This window comes from Aythya fuligula, chromosome 10, assembly GCF_009819795.1.
Source record: "Aythya fuligula isolate bAytFul2 chromosome 10, bAytFul2.pri, whole genome shotgun sequence".
NCBI classification, from domain to species: domain Eukaryota; kingdom Metazoa; phylum Chordata; class Aves; order Anseriformes; family Anatidae; genus Aythya; species Aythya fuligula.
Genome location: NC_045568.1, coordinates 1,023,170 through 1,034,317, shown reverse-complemented (window position 1 = coordinate 1,034,317; position 11,148 = coordinate 1,023,170). Strand labels below are relative to the sequence as shown.

The window sequence follows — 11,148 nt, the reverse complement described above, 5'->3', positions numbered from 1 at the left end:
CAATGTGTGGCAGAGCAGGGCTTTGTGTCACTAAGTAGAAAGGGTTATCTCTTCAAAATATTGGACTTCATGCTTGCCATTTGTACTGGAATGGATATTGACAGTCCTGTCCCCGAGACCAGAATAGTTTTGGGGAGAGCATTCCTTGTCTGAAATACAGCTTGAGCAGCATTTTATTATACTGTGACCCTGTAAGTGTACAATCAGTAGGGCCTCCTGTGTTTTTTTTCAGCTGATTATGGAACACAGAGCAGAATATAGCCAGTGACCTCTGTAAATGATCACATATTTGACTTTTGGATAAGAAGTCATCTAGTCATAAATGATTTATCTAAAAGATTCTACCTGATCTGACACTAAGCTTCTCTCAGCTGCATTAGCAAAGCATGTAACAATTTATAAATTTCACATACTGTACTACTTTAGAAAATATATTTACATTTTATATTCTTTACATATATCTGGAATGGATTTTGAAAGCTAATTCAAAGTGAAATCAGATTTTTTAAATATTTGTTAAAAAGACCTTCCTAAAAATGTGGTATTCATTTTAAGTTGATATCCTGTATTTAATAAGAATTGTTAATGTTGTCTATATAGCATAATTACAAAATTGTATTTAGATGCAGCACTAGAAGGAAGCATCCTTTTCATCTTAATTCCTGTGGTGCAAGTAGGATGTGCATAACATCAAAACTATCATCTCTTCAACTGCCATTTTGTTTATAGCATGGTTTAAGGAAGCAGCTTTCACATGTTAGATATGCAAATAGGAAGAAATTTAGCAAAATAAAAACATCTGACATTTTTAATTTGTCCCATTCCCCTGGAGCTTGACCTTCATGAAAGTACTAGGCTAGCACCCATCAAGGCACTGTTCATTTCATATGAATTACTCAATTCAAGTATCTGACTTGTTTTATTTCCAGACTGCAGTTCACTATCTCTGTTGCTGAGTAATCAAAATTCATCTCAGAATTAGCTATGGTGTCAAGGTCCAACAGATCAGTTTCAGAAAATGCCTCTTCATCCCAATTTCTCACTAATCACCCTCAGTTTTACAATCATGCAAGGTCAAACATGTCACAATTTGTATTTGGAATTTTAAAAGTGAGAGTGAAAAATAATCATTGAGTCAAACTGATTAGAAAAGCGAACTCTAAGGAATTGGCACTTCTAAACAACCTATTTTCAAATTTCCTGGTTTGCCCGATTCACTGGAGCACCACTGATGGCAACTTAATTTGTATTAGGAAAACTTCATGAGGTTTTCTATATATTCAGCCCCTATCCTGCAAGATGCTGATTATATTCAAAACCCGCAGAAAATAAAAGGAGGAGTGCATCTTCACACAACACTGTACAGCGTAAGACCCATGAATAATTCATGTCTGAAAACTGTCTCATTTCAAACAGTCTTACCTTAGGTGCCTCCTGCCATGTCATGCAAAGTCCTCTGCACACCCCAGAGAAGATGGCAAAGCAGCTGAAGAATCACAGGATTCCTTCAAAAAGATGTTTTCAAAGACTGCATATGGCACTTTGCATGAGGTATTTTAACGCTAAAAATGTGCAAAGCACTACGGAAAAGTAGAAAAATCAGTCCTGTGTTCCCCTGTGACTGAAAGAGAACAGACAGAGTAGCAGCGAAGCATAAACATTTTAACCAAATCATTCCTTGTGAGGATGTATGTAGAGAACAGATGTAGACAAAGATTGTTATGAAAAGGTATCAGTAAGATTGTGAGCATTCACATTACTGTAAAAAGGATTTATGATTTATTTCAGGACCTATGTCCTATAAAAATTTGTCCACATGAATAATTGCATTTTTCTTCTATAAGCTATCTGGCTAGCTATAGCCAAATGCCAGGCACTGATATCCCTTATTCACTTGAGGGGGACAATACTCTGTGAGTAATTCCTCCTGACTTCAGCAGCATCATTCAGGGAAACAAGCTGTTGCTGCTCTCTGATTTTATATTCTTAACCTGTTTCAAAAACGCTAGTCACATTAGTAAACAGATCTCTGTATTATAGTGCAGTAATTACATTGAGTGCAATATGCTTCACATAAGAAATAGTGTGAGATATTTCAATTAAATTAGATGTAAATTGCAATAACTGCTGGTAATCTGGAAGAAAAAAATAAGAATATCTGCACAATACTCAGGTCTGAAGAAGAGGCTTCCACCAAAATATTCATGTTTTTGTAACCAAGAACAAATTCCTTATCACTTGAGATGGACGGGTCCTTTCCTGCAGTTTTCAGACCTTGATGCTTTATTAACCAAACTCCTTGTTTCAGACTTGAGCTCATGTTCACTGAGGAAGTACAAGTGGTAATTATGCAAGTCTTTCCTTACCTGTCATAGGCAACATTCACAAGGGAGATTTACAACCTTCAACTTTCAGATACGGAGATTGGTTGTTTAATTTCAGTGAGAATAACTCTGACAAGGTGATTGGCATTGGAATTAGAACAAATCCTCTAGAAACTGGCTACCTGGACAGCCCTGGGAGTTTGGCTTTTTTTTTTTTTTTTTTTTTCCTTCTTTTTCCTTTAGCAACCCCCAGCTAAAAGATTGGTCAGAAGTTACTTTGTTTTAGAAAACGGACTCAGATATAATTCATTTTACTCCCTGAAACAATAGCAAATTTATCTATAGCAATAGCAAACTAACCTATAGACTGAATGGTAGGTACTCCATTGTAACATGCCACGAGATAAGTGAATGAAAAGTAGAGCCACTATAAATGAGAGCCTATGTTAAGGGTAGGTAAGAGTGCTGACCTAGAAACACAGTCAGGACAACTATAAACAAAACAGATTGTAAATGACTTCATCAGTGAAACCTAAGATATACTTTCTTATCACAAGGCATTCAAAAAGTCAGACAGTTGGTTCATCTGAATTACATTTAGCTCTAATTTTGACAGATAGAGGAAATGGTTTGGCCACACATTCCTGTAAACATACGCATATGCTCCAGAAAGAAGAAAGTGGGGTACAATCAGAAACCCACTGTAAGTCAATAGTCTTTCAGTTCACTTCAGTAACCTTTGGGTTAGTCCCTTAATGCACACTCTTATCATGACTGACAACAATCCTGCCTTCACACGTTTGATTGACCTCAGAGTAGAGGAGGTTCAGAGGGCAGGAGAGCTATGCATGAGGAATATGACTGGTCTGTAATGACTGCTTCTGTGACCCTTAGTGGACTGCAATAAGGATATTTTTATTAAAACAAAACAAAACAACTGTTAAGAGCTTCAGGGCAGATTTGTGTTCTCTTTTGGCCTGTGTTAACCTCTAACCAAAATCTGCCCATTAAAAAAAAAAATGTACTTCAGCTGTTTTTCTTTATTTTTAGAAGTTTAAAATGAAATATAAAGCCCATAATAAAATGCATATGAGGACACATATCAATAGGCTTGAGAACTATGTTAAGAACTACTCAGCCATATAGGTCTTCATTAGCAAGGGTTTTCTCCTTGTGAAATTCAGAAAATATTCTCTAGTATGCATGTTGTTGTTCATAATATCATTACAATATTACTTATTTCTATGGTAACCAAGACAGCAAATATGGCAATATTAGACAACAAGGATTAAAAAAAAAAAAAAGAAAAAAAAAGCCATATTGCAAAAGAAGTCAACTAAGAGCCAAACCAGAGGTGTTTAGATGATGGTGTAATTTGCTATAATAACTTTTGCTGCATATTTGGCAAGCCCTGGATAACTCATTTATGAGGAATGCATTTGTCCAAAATACATTCAAATAAAAAGTAGTTACCATGCTACATTATCATGCCTTCTGCACAGATATTTCCTTTCTATAGATTTTCCCACGACAAGAACGCTTCTCACTGAACTCAGGTTAACTGTAGATTGCTGGTTATTTCTCATGTGCAGCCTTTTCAAAGTTCCAAAGGTGATGCGGAGCCACACATCATCAGTCCTTTGCTATCTGGAGCTATATAACTTCCTCATGTAGCCTCCCACTCACCTCTCCACTGTCTGCTCCATCTGGAGGGAGCTGGCTGCTCTCCTCTGGCCCCAGCTCCCCGAGCGCAAGGCAGCCGGCAGCTGCCAGAACATCTGCTGTCTCCTGGCCTCACTCGGGTGACTACCCAAAGCATGGCCTTCTAAAGTTGGACACCTGCCTCCACTTGAAACTGGATGAGTTCAAAGTTCTTGGATTTATCCTGAGACTTATAGTGACATGGGAATATATGGTATTGCTATCTGTAATGCACAGTCAAGTGCACATTTCAAAGGGATACATGTGTTGTCATTAGGATGCACTGGTGTTTTGCCTGCTCTTCCGCTGCGTCAGTGGTCATCTGTTTTTAGAATAGTCTCATTCTGAAGGCAGGGTCATTTTGAAGAGCAAGAAGTGGAAGAAATATAAAACCAAACAAAGTAAGTCCTTAATTCTTTAACTGTGTCCATCAAAGGTGAGATTCTTGGCCAGGCTACTGCTACATCAGTGCCTCTAGGCTGTACAAAATCTGCAGAGTGTATCACAGGCTACTTACTCCTTGTGAAGGCAGAGGTTGGCTCCTGTATGAAAAGATGCTTTTTCAAAAGAGGCATCTTGTTTGAAAAGGTAAGGAGATGAAATAATGTTATTCTACATGTAATCTTCCAGGAGGAAAATGTGTGCAGCAGCCCCCACATCAGCTGTCCTTTACATATATGGGTCAAATCCTGCCCTGGCAATGTGCAGGGCTCGCCACCAGCATCATACTGGGAAATCTATTGGTTACTTAGAGCTGACTTAGCTTTATTTAGAATGATTTAATTCTCTAGTTATTAAAAGTTTCATGTTTTAGAGACGCAATATCTGTTCCTTCTGACAAGTTTCAGCACAGGTCAGGATGCAGTGTGCATAATTAGTGCCATTATTTAGTTGGATCAAATCCTGGACCTGAAGCACTGTGTGAATGCAGGATGCAGAAGGTGTTCTACAATTGGCTTTACCTGGATGATGCTGACACGGAGCTGCCTGGGGATCTCGGAGTGTGTCTGAACAGACATCTTGGCTTGAAATGCAAACCCACACACAGCTTCATACCCTGAACACCCCCCCATTGCTTATGTGTTTCCTTGCTCGAACCTCAAGTTTCTTTGGCTTAAGTCTGGACTGAACAAACAGGAGGAAACCTCTCTTAGGAGGAAACCTCAAGATCACAAGAGGTTGACTCAGGCTCGCTCCAATAGGGCTGGAGGAGCTCTTGGCTGCACGAACTTAGACTTCAACCTGAGGTGTGCCACCGAGGGCTACAGTTCCTGCAGCCAGAGCTGCCCTCCAGGAAGTTTCCCTCCCCTCATGGCCACCACAAACATGCTGGCCCTGCCCTCCTCCTGGGGCCCTTGGAGCCCCTTTCTGCAGAGGAAGGAAGACACTCCTTGCTGACAACAATTTTACAGAAAAAGGGTATCAAGAGCCTTCCACAGTTTCCCCAGATCTACTGCCTTCCTCCTGAACAGCCTCTACACAATGCACAGGCACATACTGTGTCCTTCACGGCACAGGGAGGAAGAGCTGCCATTACCACAGGCAGTGATGAAGTGTGGTGGAGAACAAAACCGTGTGTTTCCAGTGGAGTGGGACAAAAAGTCCCAGTATGGGCACTGTCTGAAAACAGAACAAGAAAATCCTGAAAAATAGCTGCAGGTCTAGAAAGAAGATAGAAGTTATTTCTATAGTATTAACTATAAAATAAGTATGCATAAGTAAAATACATGAAAAAAATATATTTAGCTGTAGTTAAAAGTATAATATCCTATATTATTACATAGTACTCTCTTACCAAGAAAATTAATTTATAGGCAAAGAATCAGAGCTTAAAACTAAGAGACTGTGTTTTTAAATAACCTAAGTAAAATGCACACTTACTTACCTTTTATTCTCCTGCTGTGTGTGCCCTGAGCTGGCCCAAGGAGTTCTATGAGGTAAGAAATTCCTGCTCAACAAAAGTTCCTTTTCTAAAAAAAGTGAACATAATGGAAACGGGGAACCACTTACCAGGCAGCTGAAAAAGGAGCTGACTGTGCAGAGAATTTCACACCTTATGGCTTTTGGTCAGTAAAGTACATAAACAAAATGCAATTTTCTATGCAATTACAGAGGGTCACACAAGAATATTATGCTTTAGAAACCCACTCAAAAAAGCACATATTGCTCATTAAGAGCCCAATCCAGAAAATGGTTACTCACTTTAGTAAAGTTGCTCGTAAGCATTTCTGGGAGCAGGGCCTAGGAGACATTTTCCTTTTTATGCTTTCTTAAACAGTTTATGTGATAGTAACAACCGGAAGATAAATTACTTTGAATGGTAGCAATTAGAGAAATAAGGAGTGTGATAGATTTACCATGTGGAAAACATCTTCTTACAGTCATTAAACTTAGTTTTAATGACACAACACTGATTTCAGAAAGAAACAAGTTTATTTGATGAATATAAACAAGCTGATCAACACTAAATACTTCCCGTACACATGATAACAATGTTATGAACTCTAAATACCTTGGTACTTTACACTTCTATTAGACATTAAATTACAATGACTGTCTAATACATGCCCACTGGTAATTTCTAGGAATTCCTTAGTTTCATATCAATGTCCTTAACCACATATCAATATCACAATCCAGAACATGCCACTCACTTGAAAAAAGTATTACAAGAAGCACTATCAAATGAGGATCTAAGGTAAATAGGGAATACTGACCCATTGCTGCAGAACATCACATTCAAACATCACCCTACACACACACACACACAAAAAAAAAAAACAAACAAAAAAACCACAATGCAGATATAGATTGTGTCAACACATCTGAGGTCTTTTCATAAACACTGTTTAAAAAGTAAATTGAAACTCACTTTCAAATGAAAGTCAATGTACAGGTACGTGCATACTGGATACACAAAATTCATTAAATACAAAATTCATACTGTACATTTAAATGAAAGAAAGAATGCGCAGTACAAGACTGATCTCACATTAAAATAATCATAACCATTAACCAAAAGTTGGCTTGTTTCTTTACACTTAGAGGGGGCAAAAAACTACCAAACGTTGCTCAAATAAAATAATTTCCCAACATCACAGTGTTTATTGTAAACCCCGAGATCATATTTTAGTACATGAAAATATTTTCATTTAGTACATAAAAAGATAATCACATGAAATGAAAAAAAAAAAAAAAAAAAGTAGAGGGAGAGAGAAGTAAAGAAAATAAAAGACAGAAGCAACATTACAGAGTTTTCCTCTCTAGGGACTAAATTGTAGGCCCTGATAAAAGTTTAGATCAATACTCCAACATGATTGGAGCAAAAATGCCCCTAAAATAATATCTATGACAAAATTGGCACATAAATATCTAACTATACAGCTTTGTATCTGTGACCCTATTTCCCCCTAGTTTATTTCCTACTTCAAGTATTCAGTTGCAGAATTAAGGTTAAGACCTGATTGTAAGAGACACAGACGATTGTCCCCTACTGTGACAACGGATTTGTCACGAGAAAGTTTTGTTGTCTGAGTTTCCAAGTGCAACATTTGTCATATGTGCTAAATATACTCCCAAAAGCTTTGCTGTTTCAAAAACAAAGATCTAAAATGCCATTGATAGTTAAAGGACAAACTTTTTAAACATGAATGAAATTTGGATTATCTATGCTATACTAATTCTATCCATTTTCTATCTATGGAAAATGGTAGCATCCAGCAGGACTACTGCTCAAATAAATTGCTCTTTGATTGCACCAAGAATAGGGTACAAATAAATAAAATATCATCTCTAGACAATCAATTTAAAGGGCTATATGTATGGCTCATGTAGGATGTTTAGGGTTAATTGCACCACAGGTTCAAAAAATATTTCTTTCTAAATTCAGTGCAAGACTTCAGGAGTATCCATTTAGATTTTTCTTTTTTTACAGCAGCAAAGAAAAAAGTAATAAGGATTAAGGCCACCCATGCTTAAACTTATTGTTTGTCCTTTAAAAATGAAGATATTCTGTTCCCACTCCCATCAGCGTGGAGGCATTTCTTCCATGGACAAAAAGATGCCTCAGTAAAACAACCAAGCATTTGCACATTTGCCAGATGGAGTCATAAGGATCCTCTCCTCGAGAAGTGGTAGAAATTTAACTAGCAGTTAATAATTTCTCACTGAATGTAATGACTTCATATTTTTATTTTTTCATGTGCATGTGCTTGAGGATTATTATACTAGATATATTTTGTTGATACAAACAGCCTCTAAGTGCTATTTGATCATTGGTATTTTCTTCTGTAACATCTAAGAGTCATTGGGATCCATGTTGGAGTCTGTTTTTCAATGCAGAAAACGATAACAAACAGTTCCTCATTTACAGGAGACCTAGTGCATATACTGTATTCACAGCAATTTTTATTTTTATTTTTATTTTTATTTTTATTTTTATTTTTATTTGAGTCCCAGCTTTTATTGTTGAAGATCTATATGCATTTGGATGGTAAAAGGTTGACACATCCTTGTGTATATGTCCGTACATACACATACATATGTATTTATATGTGTCTCAAGCTTTTACTATCCAGGAATAGATACATCTTGTTTATAATCATATATTTATGATCAAATTAGATGTCCTATGCATTGTCAGAGACACACACCATATTTCCATAAAGCTAATCTTTGCCATCAGTTATTAGTACCAAAAATTGATTTCATTTCCAACCTGGCCCAGAGCTTAATACCAGTTATACTATCAATGTGTTTTTTTAATATTGGTGGTGGTTTGTGGTTTGGGTTTTATTTTTTGACTATAATTATTTTATCAGTAGATATGAGAAAACAGAGGAGGGTAAAGGCTTGGGTTTTATTTTTTGAGAAAGCCCACATCTAACTGGGGGTAAGATTAATGCTAACACCCTTATATCACATTTTACTAATACCTCTTTGATAATCTAGTGCAATAGAAGTTTTAGAAAAATCAGCAAATGCAGATACCATACCTAAATGAATCTGAATTACTTATTAAAATCAATGTCAATTTACCAATAATGAGTTAAATAACCTGTTTAACTGAACTTCATTAAACAATAGTATTCTGAACAGAAGGTTTGTTTGTGAAAACAATAACTTGCAAGACCCATTGAAGATATAAATAAAGCTCTTGTAATTTCTGCTTGAGTCTCCTTCATTTTTTTCCAAAGTATCTAATTTCCTAGTAGACTGCAAGAAATAATGGAGAAGATGCCAATTAATGCATCATTTCATTAGATATCAACCTTAGCATTCATTTTATGCATCTGTGATCTTCTCCAGGATATCATGGTCATGTTTGGAGATCCAATGCAATAGATTATCATTGTTACATTCCAGTGATACGTTTTTTCTTCCTGTTTCACTAGTTCCTCTGACAACTGTAACAAGAGAACAAAATATTCTAGTTAATAAAATGTTTCAGGCATATGCAACATCTTAGTTCTCATCTAATCAAGCTTCTCATAGACATCAGCAGATATATTGCTTTTCTAGGGATTAAGGATTAGGCAAAGATTTAAATTCAATTTGAACGCATTTGATATGCTGGCAATTTGATAAGCTGGCAATACACTGGCAGTACACTGAAAGGGTGGCAATTAGTTTTACAGATGATTTGTGTCACAAGATTTCCCCTAAATGGGAAAGATTTTAAATTCCAAAGATGTTAAATTGTGTTGTGTTTGTGATTTTGCAAATGGGGAGTTTTCTGTTCTCTACAGGCACAGTAGCTTTGAATTGGAAGTGCTATTAAAACAAAATAAATAAATGCTTTATTTGGAAACCAAAGGAATTGTCCTTTTATTTCTGTTCTGTTCCATGGCAGGTGGAATGTGCAGTGCCCCTAGTGACTCTCCAAAAATGGAGGTACTGGAAGCAACATTTCATTGTTGTATTTTAAGTATTTCAAACTAAAGTCCACTTTAATTTTCAAGACAATGGAGGAAGGTTTTATGGATACAAGTACCTCAGATTTATAAAAATTGAAATATTCCACAGTGAGCATTTCAGCCATGCAGTCACTTGTGAATGGTTGTTGCTCTCCATGGCTTAGCTGGTACTTCTGAAATCTAGGGGACTGCTAAAGCTAACTTGTCAGTCAGTGGAAAGTGTCTTCCTGCTGTCCATGGGCTTTGGAAGAGGCTTTGTCTGATTGCAAGCAACTTCATTGGGAGGCCTGAATGATTTGTATTGTTCCAATAGTTCTGTTGCAAACAGCACAGTACTCTTGAACAGAGTGCAGTGAATTAGTCTTATTCATGTTATCTGTATATCAGATGAGTGGGAGGAATGAAATGATTCCTTTGCAGGGCAGTTGTTCATTTATCTACTTACTTTGTTCCTGGAGAAGTGAAAATGTGTTATGTATGGGATCCTTCATTACTGAGCTTGCATTTATTTAACTAGAGAGTTTTCCAAAATATCCATCTTTAATAAAAAAGTAACTGCTGCAGAAGTTTTACATTTTTGGATACAGCTGAAAAAATGTTGTTGTGTACAATTATTTGACTAAAATGCCTCTTTAAATTCTAGAAGCTAACATTTATCAGAGTAATTATGCTATGAGTAAAGTGCAATACTTTGCGTAGAACACAAACTTACAAATGATTTTAAATCCCTATTTTCAAGTTCATGTCTGTGTGGTAACTACATATAATGGTTTATATAATACAAACTTAGGTGAATAATTTTACTTCTCCAATGGGAGGTTGGTACAATTTTTCTGGTTAAAACACTTTGGGACTAATCCAAAGCCCACTGAAATGTGGAAAGGTTTCCATTGATTTTAACAGGCTTTGGATTTGGCCCTTGAATGAAGAAAAAATGACTTCTGCAGAGCTGGAAAGCCAGGGAGTTCCTAAAGTAGATCATGTTACTAGTTCTGGCACATAAAATCTTTGCGAACTTTTTATGAAAACTGTAAGTTAGAGCATGCATTACGTTTCGTGAACTGTGCATAGCTACCATTCTTTTGTGTGCCGAGTATTTCCTAATCATCATTCAAAGAGATATATAGGCATAGGAAGCACCCATATAAATTAAGGAGGAGAGTACATTCCAGAAACCTTAGCATAAAAATGTCTATATTTTTTTAACA

At 36.5% G+C, this 11,148-nt stretch overlaps 1 protein-coding gene across 6 annotated transcripts in view; it reads right to left on the bottom strand.

The window, feature by feature from the left end:
- Positions 1-8,459: 8,459 nt before the first annotated feature.
- ERC2 (ELKS/RAB6-interacting/CAST family member 2) overlaps positions 8,460-11,148 on the bottom strand; it is a 551,904-nt gene continuing 549,215 nt past the window's right edge. For all 6 annotated transcript variants that reach the window (XR_004253689.1, XR_004253691.1, XR_004253692.1 and 3 more), the window contains one exon: positions 8,460-9,430. The gene's annotated coding sequence lies outside the window, so the exon portion shown is untranslated. The remainder of the gene's footprint in view (positions 9,431-11,148) is intronic.